This window comes from Neoarius graeffei, chromosome 12 (assembly GCF_027579695.1).
Source record: "Neoarius graeffei isolate fNeoGra1 chromosome 12, fNeoGra1.pri, whole genome shotgun sequence".
In the NCBI taxonomy this organism is placed as follows: domain Eukaryota; kingdom Metazoa; phylum Chordata; class Actinopteri; order Siluriformes; family Ariidae; genus Neoarius; species Neoarius graeffei.
In genome coordinates this window covers 32,601,186-32,621,472 of record NC_083580.1, presented here as the reverse complement: position 1 = coordinate 32,621,472, position 20,287 = coordinate 32,601,186, and the positions used below count along the sequence as shown (strand labels likewise).

The window sequence follows — 20,287 nt, the reverse complement described above, 5'->3', positions numbered from 1 at the left end:
AAATGGTCTTCAAAATTTTAAACAAATAAAAATCTGAAAAATGTTGTGTGCATTAGTATTCAGCCCCCTGTACTCTGATACCTCTAAATACAATCCAGTGCAATCAAATGCCTTCAGAAATCATCTAATTAGTTAATAGAGTCCTACTGTGTGTAATTTACTCTCAGCATAAATACACTTGTTCTGTGAAGGCCTCAGTGGTTTATTAGAGAACACTGAAGAACAAACAGCATCATGAAGACCAAAGAACTCACCAGTCAGGTCAGCGATAAAGTTCTGGAGAAGTTTAAAGTAGGGTTAGGTTATAAAAAAAAATCCCAAGCTGTGAACATCTCAAGAAGCACTGTTCAATCCATCAAAAATGGAAAAAGAATGGCACAACTGCAAACCTACCAAGACATGGTCGTCCACCTAAACTGACAGAGCAAGCAAGGAGAGCACTGGTCAGAGAAGCAGCCAAGAGGCCCATGATCACTCTGGAGGAGCTGCAGAAATCCACAGCTCAGGTGGGAGAATCTGTGCACAGGACAACTATAAGTCGTACTCTCCACAAATCTGGCCTTTTTGGAAGAGTGGCAAGAAGAAAGCCATTGTTGAAAGACAGGCATAAGAAGTCCCATTTGCAGTTTACCAGAAGCCATGTAGGGGACACAACAAACATGTGGAAGAAGGTGCTTTGGTCAGATGAGACCAAAATTGAACTTTTTGGCCTAAATGCAAAGCGCTATGTGTGGTGGAAAACTAACACTGCTCATCACCCTGCACACACCATCCCCACTGTGAAACATGGTGGTGGCAGCATCATGCTATGGGGATAGTTTTCTTCAGCAGGGACAGGGAAGCTGGTCAGAGTTGATGGGAAGATGGATGGAGCTAAATACAGGGCAATCCTGGAAGAAAACCTGTTGGAGGCTGCAAAAGACTTGAGACTGGGAAGGAGAGTCACCTTCCACCAAGACAATGACCCTAAACATACAGCCAGAGCTACAGTGGAATGGTTTAGATCAAAGAATATTCATGTGGTAGAATGGCCCAGTCAAAGTCCAGACCTAAATCCCATTGAGCATCTGTGGCAAGATTTGAAAATTGCTGTTCACAGACGCTCTCCATCCAATCTGGCTGAGCTTGAGCTATTTTGCAAAGAAGAAAGGGCAAAAATTTCAGTGTCTAGATGTGTAAAGCTGGTAGAGACATACCAGAAAAGACTTGCAGCTGTAATTGCAGCAAAAGGTGGCTCTACAAAGTATTGACGCAGGGGGCTGAATACTATTGCACATCACATTTTTCAGATTTGGCGGCATGGTGGTGTAGTGGTTAGCGCTGTCGCCTCACAGCAAGAAGGTCCTGGGTTTAAGCCCCGGGGCCGGCGAGGGCCTTTCTGTGTGGAGTTTGCATGTTCTCCCCGTGTCCGCGTGGGTTTCCTCTGGGTGCTCCGGTTTCCCCCACAGTCCAAAGACATGCAGGTTAGGTTAACTGGTGACTCTAAATTGACCATAGGTGTGAATGTGAGTGTGAATGGTTGTCTGTGTCTATGTGTCAGCCCTGTGATGACCTGGCGACTTGTCCAGGGTGTACCCCGCCTTTCGCCCGTAGTCAGCTGGGATAGGCTCCAGCTTGCCTGCGACCCTGTAGAAGGATAAAGCGGCTTGAGATAATGAGATGAGATGAGATTTTTCAGATTTTTATTTGTTTAAAAATTTGAAGACCATTTATCATTTCACTTCACAATTATGTGCTACTCTGTGTTGGTCTATCACATAAAATCTCAATAAAAAAAACTTTTAAGTTCGTGGCTGTAAGGTGGAAAAATGTGAAAAAGTTCAAGGGGTATGAATACTTTTTCAAGGCACTGTAAGGAGATTGCTTGAAACCTCCTTTTAATACACACACACACACACACACACACACACACACACACACACACACACACACACACATACACACACAGTCAAGCCCGAAATTATTCATACTCCTGGCAAATTTTGACTTAAAGTTACTTTTATTCAACCAGCAAGTTTTTTTTTGACCGGAAATGACACAGGCTTCTCCCAAAAGATAATAAGACGATGTACAAGAGGCATCATTGTGGAAAAAAATATTTCTTAGCTTTTATTTACAGTACATTTGAACAAAAAGTGGCATGTCCAAAATTATTCATACCCTTTGCAAACTGTCACAGTCTATGGGAAAATCCAAAGTTCTATACCATTCCAAATAGTCCAAGCTGTTCTAAAGCATCCTAATTACCCTGATTAATTGGGAACAGCTGTTTTAATCAACTCAACAGGTGAAAAACAGCAGTTGGTTTGTGGACAGTCATGGCTAAGACAAAGGAGCTCACTGAGGACCTGTGGTTGCTCACAAGTCAGGAAAGGGCTATAAGGCCATATCTAAATGTTTTCAAGTTCCAGTGGCTATAGTGCAAAGTATTATTAAAAAATACATGATGTTCCGCACTGTGGAAAATCTCAGAGCATGTGGTCGGAAGCCAAAAGTGGCACCTGTGGTGGCCAGGAGAATCATGAGAGAGGTGAAAAAGAATCCAAGGATCACCACCAAGGCCATCCTGGTGAATCTGGGCTCTGCTGGTGGCAAGATCTCAAGGCAGACAGTCCAACGGACATGGCACACTGCTGGGTTCCATGGACGCAGACCAAGGAGGACGCCACTTCTCCAGATAAGGCACACAAAAGCCCACTTGGCCTTTGCAAATGCTCATTGGAAAAAGAAGAAGACTTCTGATCTTCTGTTTTATGGTCCAGTGAAACAAAAATTGAATTGTTTGGCCACAATGATGTGTCCTTCATTTGGCATAAAAAAGGAGAAGCCTTCAACCCTAAGAACACCATCCCTGCTGTCAGGTATGGTGGTGGGAACCTAATGCTTTGGGGGCATTTTTCAGCCAATGGACCAGGGAACCTAATCACAGTAAATGGTACCATGAAAAAAGAGCAGTACATCAGGATTCTCAACAACATCAGGTGGTCTGCAGAGAAACTTGGCCTTGGGCACCGGTGGACATTTCAGCACAACAATGACCCAAAACACACAGCAAAAGTGGTGAAGAAATGGTGCGTGGACAAAAACATTAACGTTTTGCAGTGGCCCAGCCAGAGTCCTGACTTAAATCCAATTGAGAACCTGTGGAGGGAGCTAAAGATCAGGGTGATGGCAAGGAGACCCTCCAACCTGAAAGAGTTGGAGCTCATCACTAAAGATGAATGGCCAAAAATACCAGTGGAGACATGCAAAAAGCTGGTCAGCATTTATAGGAAGCATTTGATTGCTGTAATAGCCAATAAAGGCTTTTCAATTAATTATTGAGAAGGGTATGAATAATTTTGGACATGCCACTTTTTGTTCAAATGTAAATAAAAGCTGAGAGATATTTTTTTTCCACAATGATGCCTCTTGTACATAGTCTTATTATCTTCTGGGAGAAGCCTGTGTCATTTCCAATAAAGAAAAAAAAAACTTGCTGGTTGAATAAAAGTAACTTTAAGTCAAAATTTGCCAGGGGTATGAATAATTTCGGCTTGACTCACACACACACACACACACACACACAAGTTTGTGCTTGCAAGTTTGTGAACCCTTTAGAATTTTCTATATTTCTGCATAAATATGACCTAAAACATCATCAGATTTTCACACAAGTCCTAAAAGTAGATAAAGAGAACCCAGTTAAACAAATGAGACAATAATATGATACTTGATCATTTATTTCATCTCATCTCATTATCTCTAGCCGCTTTATCCTTCTACAGGGTCGCAGGCAAGCTGGAGCCTATCCCAGCTGACTATGGGCGAAAGGCGGGGTACACCCTGGACAAGTCGCCAGGTCATCACAGGGCTGACACATAGACACAGACAACAATTCACACTCACATTCACATCTACAGTCAATTTAGAGTCACCAGTTAACCTAACCTGCATGTCTTTGGACTGTGGGGGAAACCGGAGCACCCGGAGGAAACCCACGCGGACACGGGGAGAACATGCAGGTCATTTATTTATTGAGGAAAATGATTCAATATAACATATCTGTGAGTGGCAAAAGTATGTGAACCTTTGCTTTCAGTATCTGGTGTGACCCCCTTGTGCAGCAATAACTGCAACTAAACATTTCCGGTAACTGTTGATCAGTCCTGTACACTGACTTGGAGGAATTTTAGCCTATTCCTCCATACAAAACAGTTTCAACTCTGGGCTGTTGGTGGGCTTCCTCACATGAACTGCTCGCTTCAGGTCCTTCCACAACAATTTGATTGGATTAAGGTCAGGACTTTGACTTGACCATTCCAAAACATTGACTTTATTCTTCTTTAACTATTCTTTGGTAGAACGACTTGTGTGCTTAGGGTCGTTGTCTTGCTGCATGACCCACCTTCTCTTGAGATTCAGTTCATGGACAGATGTCCTGACATTTTCCTTTAGAATTTGCTGGTATAATTCAGAATTCATTGTTCCATCAATGATGACAAGCTGTCCTGGCCCAGATGCAGCAAAACAGGCCCAAGCCATGATACTACCACCACCATGTTTCACAGATGGGATAAGGTTCTTATGCTGGAATCCAGTGTTTTCCTTTCTCCAAACATAACGCTTCTCATTTAAACCAAAAAGTTCTATTTTGGTCTCATCTGTCCACAAAACATTTTTCAAATAGCCTTCTGGCTTGTCCACATGAACTTTAGCAAACTGCAGACGAGCAGCAATGTTCTTTTTGGAGAGCAGTGGCTTTCTCCTTGCAACCCTGCCATGCACACCATTGTTGTTCAGTGTTCTCCTGATGTTGGACTCATGAACCTTAACATTAGCCAATGGGAGAGAGACCTTCAGTTGCTTAGAAGTTACCCTGGTGTCCTTTGTGACCTCACCGACTATTAACCGCCTTGCTCTTGGAGTGATCTTTGTTGGCCAACCACTCCTGGAGAGGGTAATGATGGTCTTGAATTTCCTCCATTTGTACACAATCTGTCTGACTGTGGACTGGACTGGACTGGACTGGAGTGGACTGGAGTCCAAACTCTTTAGAGATGGTTTTCTAACCTTTTCCAGCCTGATAAGCATCAGCAACGCTTTTTCTGAGGTCCTCAGAAATCTCCGTTGTTCATGCCATGATACACTCCCACAAACATGTGTTGTGAAGATCAGACTTTGATAGATCCCTGCTCTTTAAATAAAACAGGGTACCCACTCACACCTGATTGTCATCCCATTGATTGAAAACACCTGACTCTAATTTCACCTTCAAATTAACTCCTAATCCTAGAGGTTCACATACTTTTGCCACTCACAGATATGTAATATTGGATAATTTTCCTCAATAAATAAATGACCAAGTATAATATTTTTTGTCTCATTTGTTTAACTGGGTTCTCTTTATCTACTTTTAGGACTTGTGTGAAAATCTGCTGTTGTTTTAGGTCATATTTATGCAGAAATATAGAAAATTCTAACGGGTTCACAAACTTTCAAGCACCACTATATTATATTATATATATATATATATATATATATATATATATATATATATATACACACACACACACACACACACACACACACACACACACACATACAGTGCTCAGCATAAATGAGTACACCCCCTTTGAAAAGTAACATTTTAAACAATATCTCATTGAACACAAACAATTTCCAAAATGTTGACAAGACAAAGTTTAATATAACATTTGTTTAACTTATAACATGAAAGTAAGTTTAATAATATAACTTAGATTACACATTTTTTCAGTTTTACTGGAATTAGGGTGATGCAAAAATGAGTACACCCCACAACAAAAACTACTAGTTTTTGTCTAGTTCTTAGTCTAGTTCTTATCTAGAGTGTTTATACTGTTTATATTGTCTGTTTGAGTGTTTAGTTTTTGTCTAGTTCTTATCTAGAGTGTTTATACTTTTTGAGTGTTTAGTCTATGTCTAGTTCTTATCTAGTGTTTATACTGTTTATATTGTTTGAGTGTTTAGTCTATGTCTAGTTCTTATCTAGTGTTTATACTGTTTATATTGTCTGTTTATGAGTGTTTAGTCTTTGTCTAGTTCTTATCTAGAGTGGTTATACTGTTTATATTGTCTGAGTGTTTAGTCTATGTCTAGTTCTTATCTAGAGTGTTTATACTGTTTTTTTCCAATTATTCTATTTTTATTTTTATTTATTGCATTGCCTGTTTGCACCGTGGGTCAGAGAGGACTGAAATTTCATCTGTGCTGTATGTCGAGCATGTATAGCATATTTGACAATAAAGTTGACTTGACTTACTACATCTTGTACGTACTTTGTATGGCTTCCATGATTTTTAATGACAGCACCAAGTCTTTTAGGCATGGAATAAACAAGTTGGCAAAATTTTGCAACATCAATCTTTTTCCATTCTTCGACAATGACCTCTTTTAGTGACTGGATGCTGGATGGAGAGTGATGCTCAACTTGTCTGTTCAGAATTCCCCAAAGAAAATAATTTCTTTACACCACAAAGGTGAAGGCTACAAGAAGATCAGCAAAGCTTTACTTATCAGTCAGAATACTGTAGCAAAAGTGGTACAAAAATTTAAGAAAGATGGAACTGCAACCATCTCACAGAGACGTCCAGGTCATCCACGGAAGTTAACACCTCGACAGGAGCGTCTTCTGATGAGAAGGGTTGAAGAAAATTGGCATGCAAGTTATCTAAAGAAGTAGAAAGCCAAACTGGGGTGACTCCCATGACACAATACGGCGCACACTGCAGAGGAATGGCATGCATGGATGCCGTCCATGAAAGAAGCCTCTCCTAAAGCCCAGGCACAAAAAAGCCCACCTAGAGTTTGCCGGGACCATGCTAACAAAGATGAAGACTACTGGGACTCTATACTCTGGAGTGATGATACCAAGATAAATGTTTTTGGAACTGATGGCTTCAAAACTGTATGGCGTCGCAAATGTGAGGAATACAAAGAAAAATGCATGGTGCCTACAGTGAAACATGGTGATGTCAGTGTCCTTATGTGGGGCTGCATGAGTGCTGCTGGTGTCGGGGAGCTGCATTTCATTGATGGCATCATGAATTAACAGATGTATTGCTCTATAGTGAAAGAGATGATGCTACCATCACTCCATGCCATTGGTCGTCGTGCACTTTTCCAACATGACTCAATGCACATCTAAGGCCACTGTTGGATTTCTGAAGAAGAACAGGCTGAAAGTGATTCAGTGGCCAAGTATGTCTCCTGATCTGAACCCAATCGAACACCTATGGGGAATTCTGAAGAGACAAGTTGAGCATCACTCTCCATCCAGCATTCAGTCACTAAAAGAGGTCATTGTTGAAGAATGGAAAAAGATTGAGATTGCAAAATGTCGCTGTGATACTTAGAGCGGGTGGGTGGAGCACAGAAGTACGGCAGGCCAGAACTGAGTTTCCAAAAACTCTTTATTGTGACACTTTTCAGCGTTACACTCTCCCAGACACTCAGACATGCGCGCGCACACACACATCAGTCGTCTGGTTGGGGAGAGAGCTCCAGTCCTCCGCTCTCTCCCTCCTTATATAGGGCACGGTCACTGGGGAAGACACACAAACACAGGTTAATTGACATCAGGTGCAGTGATTCTGCCACTTACCTTCCCTGACTCCGCCCTCCGGTCACAGACCAATGCTTGACCACACCCCTGCTGCCACAGGCTATGTTTACATTAGACCGTATCTGTCTCGTTTTCTTCGCGGATGCACTGTCCGTTTACATTAAACCGCCTGGAAACGCCTGGAAATGGGAATCCGCCAGCGTCCACGTATTCAATCCAGATCGTGTCAGCTCCAGTGCTGTGTAAACATTCAAAATACGCGGATACGCTGTGCTGAGCTCTAGCTGGCGTCTCATTGGACAACGTCACTGTGACATCCACCTTCCTGATTCGCTGGCGTTGGTCATGTGACGCGACTGCTGAAAAACGGCGCGGACTTCCGCCTTGTATCACCTTTCATTAAAGAGTATAAAAGTATGAAAATACTGCAAATACTGATGCAAATACTGCCCATTGTGCAGTTATGATTGTCTTTAGGCTTGCCATCCTTCCACTTGCAAGTAGTAAGTGATATACGCTGGGATCTCACACACAGCGGCTCAGTCCCGAATCGTGGCTTGTGCACTTCACTCGCGCGTTGTGTGAGCTGCGCAGGGCCGGAGTGCGCACCCTCCAGAGGGCACTCGCTGTTCAGGGTGGAGTGATTTGGAGCGCAGGATGCCTGCGGAGCCGAGCGTATCCGCGTATTGGCGTTGCTGTTTGCACGGCTAACGGTTTTAGTGTAAACGCGAATCGTTTTAAGAACGTTAATCTGATGATCCGCTGATTCAACGTAATGTAAACATAGCCACAGTCGCCAACTTGTTCATTCCATGCCTAGAAGACTTGGTGCTGTCATTAAAAATCATGGAGGCCATACAAAGTACTAGATGTAATAGTTTTTGTTGTGGGGTGTACTCATTTTTGCACCACCCTAATTTGAGTAAAACTGAAAAAATGTGTAATCTAAGTTATATTATTAACCTTACTTTCACGTTATAAGTTAAACAGATGTTATATTAAACTTTGTCTTGTCAACATTTTGGAAATTGTTTGTGTTCATTGAGATATTGTTTAAAATGTTACTTTTCAAAAGGGGTGTACTCATTTATGCTGAGCACTGTATATATATATATATATATATATATATATATATATATATATATATATATATATAATGTCAATTTTATATATAAGGAAGTTGAATTGGCCTCTTTGGGTACACACTACACACATCAAAATCTCTCTCTCTGCATGTCCCATCACCCAATCAAGCATCCAGCCAGAGCAGGTCATGATATGTTTTTTACCATATTAACATGCCATTGTGCGTCATGCCTGATGTAAAGACTCTCGTCTCTGCGAGCCTACCACACAGATTTAATACTTGTCATTTTTAGGGCATACCTAACAACGTGTTTTCTTTCTCTCCCCCCCCATCTGTCCCTCTGAGTTACATGTTGATCCTGGGATTGAGATGCTGGCCTCTTCTGCCCCTCGGACCTGCTTGATCCATCCTGGTGCCCTGTGTCTGGTCGGAGTTTTATCGCCCCACTCCTGTGAAGGACGGCCCCATGAGGACAGTTGAGGGTTATACCTGTTAAAACTGTTAATATTATAGTCAGGCTGTCTGTTGTTGCCCAAATGAGGATGGGTTCCCTTTTGAGTCTGGTTCCTCTCGAGGTTTCTTCCTCATGTCGTCTGAGGGAGTTTTTCCTTGCCACCGTCGCCACAGGCTTGCTCATTGGGGATAGATTAGGGATGAAATTAGCTCATGTTTTAAGTCGTTCAAATTCTGTAAAGCTGCTTTGCGACAATGTTTATTGTTAAAAGTGCTGTACAAATAAACTTGATTTGATTTGATTTGATGTGCACACTTATAAGGGAGAACATTGCCCACTTGGCATTGTGGATAACAGTTGAAATAATCTTGACTGCATGACCAAGGGGTAACAATGAAATGAGCAAGCATGGGGAACACATTTACTTAATTATTTAGCTTATTATTTGCTCATTCTTTTGTGTGAACATTTGTTAATTTAATTCAAAACATTCTTGGAGTAAAAAAAATTGCCCCAAAACGTAAAATTGTCTCATTAATTACCACATTATATATGCAATGCTTCCAGATGATGAATATATTATCTTTTTTTAAACACTTTATATTTCATTAGATTTTAGTTAAAAATGGGTGCCATGTGACCTTATCGACTGGATTTAGCAACTACTAATGCCTTCAGCAATGACAGTAAGATTGCCTTTAGCAACTACTAATACCTATATCAGGGACACACACTGCAAAGACGCTCTTTGTCCTGTTGCTCTTTAGACTCCTTCTTACAAGTGAGTTCAGGAAAACCACGTACAGAGACAACGTTCATTGCTTAAGAGAGTCTCTCAACTTGCTCTTTAGCTCTAAAGGGCAAAGTTATCAGAAAACCTACCCCTGGTCATTCTCCTCTGAACTCTCTCATCAAAAAGGTGTTTCAGCTTGCAGACCCTCCACTCACAGAATGTTTTTTTTTTTTTCGCACCATTCTGTGTAAACTGTTGTGTGTCAAATTCCCAGGAGATCAGCAGTTTCTGAAATACTTATCTGTATGATTTTATGCATTGTGGTGCAGCCACATGATTGGCTGATTGGATAACTGCATGAATGTGCAGGTGTATAAGTTTTCCTACAAAAGTGGACAGTGAGTGTATATACAGAGAGATTAAGCAGTTGCTATTTACATTAAGCTCCTCTTTCTGAAACAACTTCACTAAATACTCATGCTGCTTCAATGCTCCAGGTCATCAGGCCATGGCTTCTGTAATGCCACTTGCACGAAAGAAGTTTCTCATCTCATCTCATTATCTCTAGCCGCTTTATCCTTCTACAGGGTCGCAGGCAAGCTGGAGCCTATCCCAGCTGACTATGGGCGAAAGGCGGGGTACACCCTGGACAAGTCGCCAGGTCATCACAGGGCTGACACATAGACACAGACAACCATTCACACTCACACCTACGGTCAATTTAGAGTCACCAGTTAACCTAACCTGCATGTCTTTGGACTGTGGGGGAAACCGGAGCACCCGGAGGAAACCCACGCGGACACGGGGAGAACATGCAAACTCCACACAGAAAGGCCCTCGCCGGCCCCGGGGCTCGAACCCGGACCTTCTTGCTGTGAGGCGACAGCGCTAACCACTACACCACCGTGCCGCCCCGAAAGAAGTTTCTGAAAAATATTTTTGGCATCTTTCCAGTATTGCAGCACAGTGGCATGAAGCATGACAACAGGCCTTCATTACATTTCTCAGTGGAGGAATTCACATTTCTCATTACCTACAGGAGACTGTTGGGAAGTAAAACCCTGAAATTTCCCTTTAGTGACTTATTCAAAGCACCAGCAGTAGTCTTTAATTCCAGTGTGCCTGCCAATCATTTGATATATGTAAGCACAATGTTCCCCTGCAACAGAGGAGACTAAGCAGGCAGTGTCACAGTGTGTTTATACTATGGACTGTGTCTTTCTAAAATACACATGGACTGCACTTCTCTACCCCTGAGGTATTTGTCATTCTACACCACCTGACAGACAGTGGGAATCTCTGGCCAATGTAGCTGCTGTGAAAGGACTATTTTAAATGTGTGCTAAATAAATAAATAAATAAATAAAATACCCACCCACTAACAACAACATGGAACCAGGATTATACTACCATCACTGACACTTTGATGATTTTCCCATTTTACCCTGTCAGAAAAACACATAAAAAGGCACTGAATGCATAAAAAATTAGCTACAAATTCTCACTGACAGTTTGTAGCTAACCCACATTTACCTTTTGGCAGATGGAATTTAGTTCAGCGTTAAAGTTGCAGGGGCAGCAATTATGCTGATTAATTACTAAAGCTTGTGTGAAAATATAATCTTATTGGGTTTAGTGTTGGGGGGGGGGTGTTCAGCCAGCTAAATCCACTATTGTTGCAGTGAACTGATGATTCTTAATCTAATGATTCTTAATAGCATTTTGTGCTGTACTGCAGTAATGCAAACTACAGCTATCTTTAGGCAATATTAATTGAATAGATTCATTGCAAATTAACAGAAAAATACTTAGTCTGTCCAAAGTCTTCCCATAAATTTGGGGCTTCAAGCTTTCTGGTCTGTACTGCCGTGTACATTAGCTTTACATGATTGTACTACAAATACTGCCTTGGGAGATTTATTGTATATGGTTAAATCAACAGTTGAGAGTCACCGATGAGTGCAGCACTTAATTCTGTTTGTGTCCTTTGAAAAGGCTGCTGAAGTGACAGAGGTCATTTGTCCCTAAAGGCCTTGAGCAGTCTGGATTGGAGTAACAAAATCATACAGCATAGACAGCTGTTGTTCGGTGTGCATATGAGGATACTGCCATGCTGCCCGAGCTAAAATTGGACCATGTATAAAACATTTGTTCTTGATGTACCAATTTGTGCCGTGGGTTGCACAAATTCACTGCTGCAATGCTAACTGCTTTTATATCTAAGCATAATTTTTTTTTATTAATTGGCTTTAAGATTTCTTATTGCCTCAGTGCAAATCACTTGATTTGTTGTTGCAGTTTATTAAATGCTGTAAGTTGATCCAGACAATGAAATCTTGACTAAAAGCAAGATTTACAGATCCACATTTTCATACTGCAGGGGAAAATGCATATTGAATCTTAGGCTGAAACAACACATTTCACATTTTCTCAGGCAAGGTTGTGAATCTGAACTTACCCAAAGACATGACTTTACATGGTTCCCTTCTTTAGATTTTCAGTGCAGTTCTGAAGAGGATGAGTTTGGATTTCCAATTTGGATTGCTCTTTTCAAAAGGGAAATGTGGTATGAGTGGGTTCAAGCCCACCTCAGTGAATCCATCAAAGACTTCATCAAGGTACTTCTACTTAAAGCTCTTCATATTTCTCCCTGCAAATGAGGGAAGCAGTCTGTGATGGCCAGCAACAGAAGACACTCCATTCACCTCCACACCAGTCGACCACTCCAAAGCAAATAGGGAAAAACAATAAAAAAAACACAAGGAAGAAAGAGATCCACCACGAATGACTTGAGTTGAAGGGAAGATGTATCCTTCTTATCTATCCTTCATCTATAGTGATAGCAATTCTAAGCTGCTCTTGCCATTTCCTTTCATTTCGTTTTCTCCCATTTCATAGCCACCGTGTTTGGTGTGCATTTGCCTCGGTTGTCATGGTTGCCAGATGGTGTGTGTTCTCCATTGCTTTACCTTTGTCTCTCTCTTTTCCTCTCTGTCTCCTTGTTTCTTTTTCCTTCTCGCATGCTGTCCCTTCTGGTTATTCACTCATTTCTTGCTTTTTCTTGCTTCAGCTTGATCCCCTCCTCCTACTCTTTCCCTCCCCTGTTCTGTCTCTGTGTCTGTCTCCCCTCCTTCTCTGCAGCATTCCTCAAACCCAGCCCCCAATCCTCCCACCTACCCTTCTCCACATTTTACCCATCTTGTCAGCATGCCTTCTCCCTACTTTTTAAAGCTTTTTTTTCTGAATGTAACAACAGCTGATTATCTCAGCTGCCTTCTGAAATTCAACCCTAATACTCAAACTGACACCCTTTTATCGTGTTGTGAGCAGGTCTGGTACAATGATTATTATGGTAGTTGTATTTCATATGGGTGAGAGTGTATGTACATTTATTTCCCTCGCACTTTCCTTTCAGTGGAAATGATGATTAGAGTGCAGGTGCATTTGCTACATCAATTCAGCTGTCTTTGAAAATAAGACAGGCATGTAGCATTCATTTGTTCATATGGCCCTGCTGGGGCAGATTGTGAATCAGAGAGCAACATTTGTGCATTTATGTGTGTGCTTCTGCTGTTACACTTGCAAACAGAACAGCAGCCCTGGGATACGCCCACCTTTGAAAACAAACAAACAAGCAGACACACACGGGCCCTGTACTACGAAGCGGGTTTTCTGGCTTACCAGGGTAACTTCGAGAGTAACTTGATCACGTGCAGCGTAACTTCCCGATTAACCCATACTACGAAAGCTGGCTATGTTCAAACCGAGGTATGCTGCCATGGCAACTTACGCTGCATCTCAAACCTGCTCGTCTCAGGTTATGTTCTTGGTTAACCTGAGGTTTCCGATTAACCACACCCTTTTTAAACACCACCTCTCCACCGACATTTCCTCTAGAGACAATGCCAGCGTACCTGGATGACCCGTGCGATATCGGAGCGCAGATTAGAGATGGGATTTATGGCTCTTTGATGGGATCCGCATCTTTGTGATCCTTTATTTGAAAAGAGCCGTTCAAAAGACTGGCTCATTTGATGTCTTTAAATATTTATTCAGTTTTAAGAAGACAGCGTCTAAAGAAGCCAGATCCCTCTGCTTAGACAGTGACATCAATATTTCTGGACATACCTTTTATATAAAGTAACCTAGACTTACATTATTGTAACCCCTAAACGCTCATAAATAACCATTAAAAAAACAATGAGGGCTTCAATGAATGTCCATGCAGAACGGCTTTTCTGTAAAAAAAAAAAAAAAAGAACCCACTCAAGAACATAGTTACCAAGAACGCAAGAATATTTTATAGAAAAACACTTGTTTTACAAAAATATTTAAGTCTGAGATACAAAATAGATACAACTACAATAAATATAACACAAGAACTAGTTATCACACAAGAACATTTTAATAGAAAAAAAACTTTCTATATTAAAAATATTGAAATTGTAACAAAAATAGATACAACTAAACAGTCAGATAAATAGATAAAGTTATAACAAGAACACGATTATTTTAATAGGAAAAAAACTATTAATGCAAAAAATATTATTAGAAAAATAGATACAACTAGACAAACAGATAAATAAATAAAATACACAAAAATAGAACAAACAAAATGACGATAGAATAAATTAAATGAACGTCCATGCAAAGTAGTTTTCCCACAATATTATCATTAATATCACACAACAACATTATAAACTATATACAAAACAATTTGAAATATTAGGCAAACAGATAAAACTTGAATAAATAAAAGGCAAATGAATGCTTGTTTGCACGCGCACACACACACACACACCATTATGAATGATGTTTTTATATTTCATTTTCACCTGTTGCCAGGTGCGTTTGGCACTGCTGTTGCCTCTGAAATGTTCACAGGACATACACCAACTTAGCCAAAGGGACTGAACAGTCAGTCATCCTAATTCATGTGACTGTGCACATATCAGCTTAAGTAGGCTATACCATACCAAATTTTATTCAGGATTTTTCGGACATTAAACAAGCTATTCGACTGGGGCCACGTCGAAGGACCATTTTCTGTGACTTGTGATTGATCATGAAGCTTTCTCTCATCCTATACTTCTGTTCTGGAACATGTAGAGGGGAGAATGTACTTACGCATTTACCCGATCGGCAATTCGTTGCCAACATGCTTGCCGCTCCTTATTGGCAGCCGCTGTGTTAGATTTTGCTCTTAATGTTGTTTTGAACTCCTCATAGCTTTACATTATGACAGCGCATTCTTCCTCCGTGAAGTACGGCGACCGTGCCATTGTGAACAGTGGTGATTTGCGCTGGTAACCTCCCCTTTAACGTGAACGCGCATTAACCCTGATTAGGTTAACACAGGTTCAACAAATCAACTTCATAACTGGCGTCGTAGTACCGTTTAACCCCAAACAAGATAACCAGGTTTTGTCAACCCCGGTTTAGCGGGTGAACCCTGGGTTACTTCTGGGTAGGTTAACCTCCGTTAACCTCCGTACAGGGCCCATACACTAAGTTGGTGTATGTCCTGTGAACATTTCAGAGGCAACAGCAGTGCCAAACGCACCTGGCAACAGGTGAAAATGAAATATAAAAACATCATTCATAATGGTAAGTGTGTGTGTGTGTGTGTGTGTGTGTGCGCGCGCGCGTGCAGGCAAGCATTCATTTGCCTTTTATTTATTCAAGTTTTATCTGTTTGCCTAATAGTTCAAATTGTTTAGTATATAGTTTATAATGTTGTTGTGTGATATTGATGATAATATTGTGGGAAAACTACTTTGCACGGACGTTCATTTAATTTATTCTATCGTCATTTTGTTTGTTCTATTTTTGTGTATTTTATTTATTTATCTGTTTGTCTAGTTGTATCTATTTTTCTAATAATATATTTTTTTGCATTAATAGTTTGTTTTTTCCTATTAAAATAATCTTGTGTTCTTGTTATAACTTTATCTATTTATCTGACTGTTTAGTTGTATCTATTTTTGTTACAATTTCAATATTTTTAATATAGAAAGTTTGTTTTTTTCTATTAAAATGTTCTTGTGTGATAACTAGTTCTTGTGTTATATTTATTGTAGTTGTATCTATTTTGTATCTCAGACTTTATTTTTGTAAAACAAGTGTTTTTCTATAAAATATTCTTGCGTTCTTGATAACTATGTTCTTGAGTGGGTTCTTTTTTTTTTTTTTTTTTTTTACCGAAAAGCCGTTCTGCATGGACATTCATTGAAGCCCTCATTGTTTTTTAATGGTTATTTATGAGCGTTTAGGGGTTACAATAAGGTTGCTTTATATAAAAGGTATGTCCAGAAATATTGATGTCACTGTCTAAGCAGAGGGATCTGGCTTCTTTAGACGCTGTCTTCTTAAAACTGAATAAATATTTAAAAAGAGCCAAATGAGCCAGTCTTTTGAACGGCTCTTTTCAAAGAACGGATCACAAAGATGCGGATCCCATCAAAGAGCCATAAATCCCATCTCTAATCTGCGCTCCGATATCGCACGGGTCATCCAGGTACGCTGGCATTGTCTCTAGAGGAAATGTCGGTGGAGAGGTGGTGTTTAAAAAGGGTGTGGTTAATCGGAAACCTCGGGTTAACCAAGAACATAACCTGAGATGAGCAGGTTTGAGATGCAGCGCAAGTTGCCATGGCAGCATACCTCGGTTTGAACATAGCCAACTTTCGTAGTATGGGTTAATCGGGAAGTTACGCTGCACGTGATCAAGTTACTCTCGAAGTTACCCTGGTAAGCCAGAAAACCCGCTTCGTAGTACAGGGCCCAGGGCCACGATGTCACATCAAAATATTTCTCTCTAGACACAGTAGCAGCCAGCAGACAAGTTGGATTGTAGTTTCTCTCTGCAGCATTCTTTAAGTGTGATGCATTTCCTGTTACAACTACATGTTTGCAGTGGTTGCTCAGTGGTTAAGACTGACGTGAGTCAAAACGTCAACTTCTTAGCTGTATAAATGAGATAAATGTGAGCTGGGCCCTGTACTACGAACGGAGGTCAACCTACCCAGAAGTAACCGGGTTCCCCCGCTAAACCGGGGTTGACAAAACCTGGTTATCTTGTTTGGGGTTAAACGGTACTACGACGCCAGTTATGAAGTTGATTTGTTGAACCTGTGTTAACCTAATCAGGGTTAATGCGCGTTCACGTTAAAGGGGAGGTTATCAGCGCAAACCACCACTGTTCACAATGGCACGGTCGCCGTACTTCACGGAGGAAGAATGCGCCGTCATAATGCAAAGCTATGAGGAGTTCAAAACAACATTAAGAGCAAAATCTAACACAGCGGCTGCCAATAAGGAGCGGCAAGCATGTTGGCAACGAATTGCCGATCGGGTAAATGCGTAAGTACATTCTCCCTTCTACATGTTCCAGAACAGAAGTATAGGATGAGAGAAAGCTTCATGATCAATCACAAGTCACAGAAAATGGTCCTTCGACGTGGCCCCAGTCATATATAGCTTGTTTAATGTCCGAAAAATCCTGAATAAAATTTGGTATGGTATAGCCTACTTAAGCTGATATGTGCACAGTCACATGAATTAGGATGACTGACTGTTCAGTCCCTTTGGCTAAGTTGGTGTATGTCCTGTGAACATTTCAGAGGCAACAGCAGTGCCAAACGCACCTGGCAACAGGTGAAAATGAAATATAAAAACATCATTCATAATGGTGTGTGTGTGTGTGTGTGTGTGTGTGCGCGCGTGCAAGCAAGTATTCATTTGCCTTTTATTTATTCAAGTTTTATCTGTTTGCCTAATATTTCAAATTGTTTTGTATATAGTTTATAATGTTGTTGTGTGATATTAATGATAATATTGTGGGAAAACTACTTTGCATGGACGTTCATTTAATTTATTCTATCGTCATTTTGTTTGTTCTATTTTTGTGTATTTTATTTATTTATCCGTTTGTCTAGTTGTATCTATTTTTCTAATAATATATTTTTTGCATTAATAGTTTTTTTCCTATTAAAATAATCTTGTTCTTGTTATAACTTTATCTATTTATCTGACTGTTTAGTTGTATCTATTTTTGTTACAATTTCAATATTTTTAATATAGAAAGTTTGTTTTTTTTCTATTAAAATGTTCTTGTGTGATAACTAGTTCTTGTTATATTTATTGTAGTTGTATCTATTTTGTATCTCAGACTTTATTTTTGTAAAACAAGTGTTTTTCTATAAAATATTCTTGCGTTCTTGATAACTATGTTCTTGAGTGGGTTCTTTTTTTTTTTTTTTTTTTTTTTACCGAAAAGCCGTTCTGCATGGACATTCATTGAAGCCCTCATTGTTTTTTAATGGTTATTTATGAGCGTTTAGGGGTTACAATAAGGTTGCTTTATATAAAAGGTATGTCCAGAAATATTGATGTCACTGTCTAAGCAGAGGGATCTGGCTTCTTTAGACACTGTCTTCTTAAAACTGAATAAATATTTAAAAAGAGCCAAATGAGCCAGTCTTTTGAACGGCTCTTTTCAAAGAACGGATCACAAAGATGCGGATCCCATCAAAGAGCCATAAATCCCATCTCTAATCTGCGCTCCGATATCGCACGGGTCATCCAGGTACGCTGGCATTGTCTCTAGAGGAAATGTCGGTGGAGAGGTGGTGTTTAAAAAGGGTGTGGTTAATCAGAAACCTCGGGTTAACCAAGAACATAACCTGAGACGAGCAGGTTTGAGATGCAGCGTAAATTGCCATGGCAGCATACCTCGGTTTGAACACAGCCAACTTTCGTAGTATGGGTTAATCGGGAAGTTACGCTGCACGTGATCAAGTTACTCTCGAAGTTACCCTGGTAAGCCAGAAAACCCGCTTCGTAGTACAGGGCCCTGGTCTGGATAAGGGTCTCTGTCAAATGCTGTAAAAACACTTGTACATCTGAAAACAGTAGTGCACATAAATCTTCTGTTTTCCAATGCAATTAATGTGAGTAACAGATGGAACACTTGTGAAATCCTATTGGATGACTTGCAGCCATGTTCACTAAATAGCTCATTAACTCTCTAGTGTGCTAAAGAAGATTCAGTAGTTCTCTTAATAGTGTCTGCCTACATAATGTTCAGGATGATGCTAGCATTTCTCAAATGGTCTTCACATGCTTCATCATAGGCAATTCTTGAACATTTGCATCTTTTTAAATGTAAGTAAATACCCAGATAGCAGAGGGACGTTGAAACGGCGCCGATTCTTGGTCAGAATGGTCGGTTTCCATCGTAAGTCAGAAAATCAACGCTGAAACGGCGCCGTGAAACGTCGATTTCTCCGCCGTCGGAGAAGGTCGATTTATCACTGTTGAATCACCGTGGGTAAAGGTTGATCTGTCGACCATCAGAGAAGGTCGATTTATCACTGTTGAATCACCGTGGGTAAAGGTTGATCTGTCGACCGTCAGAGAAGGTCGAATATACGATGTTGAACCATCGTCACTTTTGCCGGCCAGTTTTCAACATTGGTAGGATGAGCAACTAATTGTTCAGAATATAAATTGCCACTGTTTGTCTTATCCTGCTTACACATAGATACGAGTAAATGATATAAGTGATAATGATAAGTAAATGATAAAAAAAGAACAAAAACCAGTTTACTTTCTTAACTCAGCAATGGATTTGACCTTTTATCTTTGAAAGTTTTTTTGCAAATAACTTAACATTTCCAAGATGATCATAAATTAATTCTAAGAAGATTGAAAGTGTTACAAAACCTGCATCTTATACCTAACTGGTGGGAATGGTGGTGTTACAACTTATCCTGGTGTTACTTTCATACCCGGTGTCTCTCATCTTTGTTGTATTGACTTTCATTTCAAGGCATGATATAAAAAAGGGCCAGTACGTATACGTAGCGATATGTCGTTGGATGTCCCACGCTGTCCCATAATGCAGTGCGATTACCACTGCTGTTTACTGGATGACATCATTTCCGTTATATACCTGGGTGCACGTGAAACTCCCACACCACTCGGTTGGATCGTGACTCTCTTGTGGATCGGCCTGCTGTTACGCTTGGACCATTGAAACAACATTGAGAAAAACACTGGACCACGCTACATTTTCATTCATCCCTGTACATCTGGTACGTACCATTATTCAGTCACTATTAATAAAGGGAATTTCGAATACAATTTCAAGCAGTTTAAGAAGTTATGATGAACTTCAGTCATATCACGCGTTGGAGAAATTTCCCTCAACTAGTATCCATTTGAAACAACAACAATGCAGATGCATTATTCAATTGAAAAACGAGTCGAAGTAGTTGTCTTGTTGGAGTGAAAACTTAGCGTTGGTGTGAAAACTTAGCGTTTAAATCGAGCATGTAGGCCTAGGTCGCATGTCGTTTTGAGCTGACCTGTTCTTTTGTGTAGCCATGGGTCGCGCCTCGCTGCCATGAACTTTAAAGATTATCC

The 20,287-nt window shown here is 40.4% G+C and overlaps 1 protein-coding gene across 3 annotated transcripts in view; it reads right to left on the bottom strand.

Annotated features, from left to right (window-relative positions):
- LOC132895332 (short transient receptor potential channel 5-like) overlaps positions 1-12,926 on the bottom strand; it is a 244,748-nt gene extending 231,822 nt beyond the window's left edge. For 2 of the 3 annotated variants that reach the window (XM_060935791.1, XM_060935792.1), the window contains exon 1: positions 12,318-12,926. The gene's annotated coding sequence lies outside the window, so the exon portion shown is untranslated. The remainder of the gene's footprint in view (positions 1-12,317) is intronic. The other variant, XM_060935794.1, reaches the window with a different exon arrangement.
- Between the last annotated feature and the right edge of the window lie 7,361 nt (positions 12,927-20,287).